The sequence below is a fragment of the Mytilus edulis genome, chromosome 9 (assembly GCF_963676685.1).
Source record: "Mytilus edulis chromosome 9, xbMytEdul2.2, whole genome shotgun sequence".
Classification (NCBI taxonomy): Eukaryota; Metazoa; Mollusca; class Bivalvia; order Mytilida; family Mytilidae; genus Mytilus; species Mytilus edulis.
The window spans coordinates 24975767-24982424 of NC_092352.1; positions in this window are offsets into that span (position 1 = coordinate 24975767).

The window sequence follows — 6658 nt, forward strand, 5'->3', positions numbered from 1 at the left end:
AAGGTATTGAAATTACGTTTTTTAGGCATGGTATTACCAATAGGCACATATAATTCCTTATTGACAAAGTCGTCGACGGGAAAATAAAACCTCAATATATAGAAAATTGAGAAAAATTTCATTTCTCTCATCAAATCATATCATATAATGAAATTTTTCAGGAGCATTAACTGAAGCCTATCAAGATATTTTAAAGATTTATTCTTAGTCAGTGGGTAGGCACCATCTCCCAATGAATGGCTTTCAATTGGCAGATGGGAAACTTTTTCTTGCAGCGGTGAAATCCTATATACTCTCGCATCATGAACTGACCCAGGCCAACTAACAAAAACATCAATGAAAGTCATGTCTGCATCACAAACACCCTTTAAAATGTAAAATAAGTCAATAGGATATATGTCTTAATCATATCATATTTTTCGTCACCTAAATGAGTAGATTTTTTAATTTCAACTGCTAATACCTGTCTATTTGTCCATTTATTAACACCAAATGAGCATTAAAAACTGACTTTTCTTCATCAGACAAAAATGTATAAAAAGTTCAAAAGCTAAGAATTTAATTTTAGATGTAACATGTTTTCTGATTGGCTGATGTTGTTTTGTTTTTCAGCTTAAAGGCATAATTTTGTCATGTGACCGTGACTGACGTCTTCAACTTTTTTTCATGGTTTACTCTGGTTTACATGGAATTAAGAATTAAATTACTTATATTTTTTCTGTCTATCGATATAACATAAACAATGTGGTGCACGTTATTCATTGTGCACCACATTTTTTATGTTATTTCTTCATAGACAGAACAAATATTAAAGTCATTCCTTGAATAAAAATTATTTTTGAAAGTAAAATGTCTGCATAGAAAAACTTAACTGGCTTTATTTCATCTCAGAATTTGTAATGCTGATTACAGGGCTGTAACTGTTATCTTTTATCTCTCATCCTGAACATGCATAAAATATTTGCTAGTTGACATTAAGCAACCAACAATCAATCAATCTTATATCCAAATTTTATTACCTAGAGAATAATGGAATAATCTTTTTTCCTGTTCAGGTAGCTCTGTGGATGGTCTGTTGGTTTCCTTATACTGATATGTGTCCTATTCACAGCTCCCATCACTCCTGGAAGACCTTTGATGGCTTTGAATTTATTTTTTATTTCTGCTTCTTTAGCTTAAACAAAATTCAATTATTCATATAACATGTGTTATGTCAGTCATAAATTGGATTATTTACATATATACACACCTTTTGAAACAATTTAAATTTAACAATGACTCCCCTCATCGTTTTTTCCGTGCTGGGGAAAATATTTTAAGAGACAATTGCTTGTGGATTGAACCTGGCAGAGTTAGAGTCACGTACAAGATCTGAAATTTAAAAATATATATAATTAGTAACATTTAGTAGCTGACTTCCCTCCTCTTTATTCCGGGCTTGGGACCGGCAGGTAAATAAAGGCAACAGTAGTATACCGCTGTTCAAAACTCATAAATCCATGGACAAAAAACAAAATCGGGATAACAAACTAAAACCGAGAGAAACGCATTAAATATAAGAGGAGAACAACGACATAACACTAAAATGTAACACACATAGACAAAATCCCACGAGAATAACAAATATAACATATAGGTAAAACCTAGCAGAGTTAATGTCAATTTTCAGCTGCAATGATGAAGATAATGGTTTATATGTAATCAAAATTACAATTAGAGTTATAAACATTTTATAAACTTTAACAATATTAATTCAACATGTTTATGATCTGCATTATACATGCCCTTATGTAAAAGCAATATATTTCATTTTGTCAGAACAGTGATCATAGTTGGTATCAATCATTCAACCAGTTATAATTTTAGTAAAATTAAATTGTATATATTTAGAATATTTATATTTATACTTATGCTTCAGCTGTCGAAAATAATTAAAGGTCTATGATAGGAAAGATCCTATAACAATGTATTGGGTTTTTTTTCTATGCCCCAAATGCCTTCATCTGGCCAACAAATGTACTGGTCTGCAATTTGTACTACAGCAGTTGTACATCTTCTCACTGCACGATGAGTCGAGGACATTGTAACACCAAAGCGATTATTGATTGATCTGTAGGTTTCAGATGTAGCAATATACCTAGAATATGAACTGATTTTTTTAAAATACTAGTAACACATGACTATGTAAAACATATATAACTACATTAATCTGCTGCAACAAAATATTCCTTTATTAATATTAAATTTGATCTTGTATCATAGTTATATAATAAGGTAAAACAAAGAAAACTACGAAACATACATTGGGATTTTCAATCTTTAATTTGTAGAGCCTGCGACTTTTGAAGGCGGAAGACCGAGATGCTTCTTAATTTATATATAGATGCCTCATGTTACAAACTTTCTATCAGTAACATGTCCAATGTTCTTGACCTCATTTTCGTGGTTTAGTAGATATAGGAAGATGTGGTATGAGTGCCAATAAGACAACTCTCCATCCAAATAACAATTTATAAAAGTAAACCATTATCTGATTATAGGTCAATATACTAAACGTGTTAAACCATTCAAGCGGGAAAACCAACCAATCACATAAGCAACACGACAGGTGCCACAGGTGGAGCAGGATCTCCTTACCATTCTGGAGCACCTGAGATCACCCCTAGTTTTTGGTGGGGTTTGTGTTGTTTATTCTTTAGTTTTCTATGTTGTGTCATTTGTACTATTGTTTGTCTGTTTGTCTTTTTCATTTTCATGGTCTTGTCAGTTTATTTTCGATTTATGAGTTTGACTCTCTCTCCAGTATCTTTTGTCCTTCTATATAAAAAAAAACGAGAAACAGGTATTAATAACATAAACAAACAAAAACTTCAGTACATCAGTGACTACTTGAAAAAAAGATTTTTTTGTAATGTTAAATTCTCTTATCATAAGTAATAGGATAACTATATTTGGTATGTGTGCACCTCATTGTTGGTCAAAACCATATCTCAGATACAATAAGCAATAGGTCAAGTATATTCGGTGTATGGAAGGACTATAAGGTGTACGTTCAACAATGATAGTAAAAAAAACTGATAAAAAACGTTGAATGTAAACGATATCAACCTCCAAAGTCATATATTGTAGGACTATTCCAACTGGCAGGTGTCATCTGAACTTGACCTCATTTTCATGATTCAGTGGTTATAGTTAAGTGTTTGTGTTTTTGTCTGTTTTTTCTTATACTGTATGCAACAGTTTTACTCTATTTGGTGTATATTAGGTGTATGGAAGGACTATAAGGTGTACGTTCAACAATGATAGTAAAAAAAAAAAACTGATAAAAAACGTTGAATGTAAACGATATCAACCTCCAAAGTCATATATTGTAGGACTAGCCCAACTTGCAGGTGTTATCTGAACTTGACCTCATTTTCATGCTTCAGTGGTTAATATAGGTAAGTGTTTGTGTTTTGGTCTGTTTTTTCTAAGACTGTATGCAACAGTTTTACTCTATTTGGTGTATGGAATTATTGTAAGGTGTACATGTCTAGCTGCAGGTTTATGTTTATTTTCCATATACTACATGTATATAAGTCATACTAGTAATGTCAACTGAAATATACCATATTTATCATGTTTGTTTACTTAAAGCTGAATATACCATAAATTCATTTTCTCATTATTAAAGACAGTACAGTTGCTTGTAAATCCTGACATTTTATTCAAATGAACAATTATTATATCCTACACATCTTTTTGGCAGGTTGTTTGGTGCCACCTGTGGAGCAGAAACATTTGCATACCATTTTAGAGCACTTGGGTTCAATCAATGATATGATGGTTTTTGTGTTGTTCATACTTTTGGGCTTCTGTGAAACATGTGTAATGGCTACTAATGTTCGTTTTTGTTTCTTTTTACTACTATTAGCATGATTAGTATTAAACTTAAGTTTTACCATATGAACATCAGGAGCTGTTTTTCTGTCTCTATTGGGGACCTGCCGTGTTCATGGATGGTGGGTATTTCCCCAGTAAGTGATAACTGAGAATAAAGTTGTTCAACAGTGGACCTACTCATACGAAAATGAGACCTTAATTCATCTATGGTGTAAATCGGAATAACCGTTTCATAATAGTTTTGAATACGGTTAATATTATATCTTAAAGGTGTAAAAAAAAAAAAAGATTATTAACTGAATCTTCAAATTGAATAAAATAATCAAAAAGTGTAGATGTATCTAAAAAATCGTCTAAAAAGGATACCATCTTGGATCGAATCGTCTGCCCTTGGATGTTCTATAATCCTGAACCGGTTCCGTCGATACGAACCGGATAATGGAAAGCACGCCAGGTTCAATTCACTATTTTCTACATTTGAAAATACATGTACTAAGTCAGTTGTTGTCCATTCGTTTGATGTGTTTTGGGTTCTGTCCGATTTGAATTTCCTCTGAGTTCAGTATTTTTGTGATTTTACTTGTCATTTGATGTTGTCATTTGCAGGATCTGCTTACCCATCCGGAGCACCTGAGATCACCCCTAGTTTTTGGTGGGGTTCGTGTTGTTTATTCTTTAGTTTTCTATGTTGTGTCATGTGTACTATTGTTTTTCTGTTTGTCTTTTTCATTTTAGCTATGGCGTTGTCAGTTTGTTTTTGATTTATGAGTTTGACTGTCCCTTTGATATCTTTCGTCCCTCTTTGATTAGGGACTTTCCGCTTGAATTTTCCTCGGAGTTCAGTATTTTTATGCACATAACACTGAAGAAGTCATCAATCTTTAACATGTGCAAATAGTGAAATAAATCAAGCAAAAAAAGAACATCAGTCGAAGAACCTCAAATCATCCTCAAATAAGGAGACGCACCATCTGAAGGAGCCTGAAAATCATGATTCCACTAACTATCTACCTATGCCAAGTGACGAAGACTCAGAAAAGGAGAAGAAATCAGGACCGTCAGACAAAAGGATCATACATTTAAGCCAAAAAGAAAGAGGATTCCTTAACAGAGAGGACTAAAACATTACTTAAGGTGGGAGGTATGCCCTTTTCCCACAAGGTAGTCCCCCAAAGGGTGACTTGGGAAATGAAATATGGTCACCGGCAGGAAAACGCATGTCGACGTGGGGCGTCCGTTTGGCTGTGCGCGATGTGTCAAGTTTCGGATATATCTTTCGGAATGTTGAACCAAACCCCAACTCAAAGACTTTAAGGACCTAAATACTGTTTTACAAATATTCCTGATAATGCAGGTCTTCAACAGGAAGTGGCTCCAAATTAGACGAGATGCGGAACCAGTTAAATGTTTACAAATAATAATAGTAGTTTTGGCAAATTATAACAATTATTAAAGATGTACTAGTAAAACCATATCCTACCACGTTGACAATATATCCGTAATTTGATGAAATAGGTATGTTTCATCTTCTCATTATTAAACTAGTATGATTGATTGCAAATCTATATATTAAGTCATATATGGGGTTCAGATTGCCAGCATATTACTCCTCTAATTTATTCTGTGTTATTGCTGTTATATGAGTTATTCATTGAGATATATACATACTGGACAAGAATAAAAGTCATTCTTTTACGCTGTATTCATTTATATATGATTATGCTGGAGTCAGCCAACTACAATTAAAACATGACTATATAGAGGAACACTATCGATAATAAATAAGTTATTAAAAGTACACACTACCCCTACTTGCGCGCCTGTAACAAATTTGGTCAGGATCTCAATTTTCGGCTCTCCCTTGACACCATTTGCGAGTATGGTCTTGAGGAAACGATGATAGTCCGTCGGAAGGGGACGATAAATGGCTGACCCGTGTTAAGAGAGAGCCATGATATCTCTTGCACGTTAAAGACACCCTTGTAGATTTCGAAAAAGAGTAGGCTAATGCCGCTACAAGGCAGCACTCGCACCCGCAAAGTGGAAAGGGATTGATATAAGTTGCAAAACTTGTTTCCCAATCCACTATAAATAAATATGTTTAAACTAAACAAATTTGGTTCGCCAGTCGTGCGTTTCTTCTTTCTTAAACCCATCGTATCGTTAAAATTAAGACAGTTGGAAATCAATTTGAAGTGCATTACTAACAGAAAATGCCGACAATACGACTTTGCAATCTACATGGGAAAGAAAACCTAGAAACCTAGTGTGTAGTGTTTTTGATCATTTCATAAACAATAAATTTACCAAAAAATAACACATCACTTCGAATTCGGAAGTGACACGTCCAGCAACGGTGGCATCGACCAAGTGGTTGTAAAGTTAATTAAATAACACCGGCTTACCACGAAAACGAGACCCACATATACAGAATTACCCTGTAGGGTAGAAGCCTGCTGAGTGTGGTTAGGTGACTATACTTTTATATCGTAGGTAACCTTTGGGTTTCATGTATAATACCATCCTTAACTTTTTTATTATTGTTTTATCAATTCTAGAACTTTAGATAACGAGAGAACCCTTAAGATTACTTAAATTATTGTTACGCTACAGGTGCATAATAAATTCAAGTTAAAGTAAGAAATGAAGACATAACAGTACCAAATGTTATCTAATTGATTCTATATAAACTAAAAACCATACCACGTCAATTTCCGAGCCGTATAATTAGCCCAAAAATAAACCTCTCGATAGATTTCCTTGCAACTTGAATATA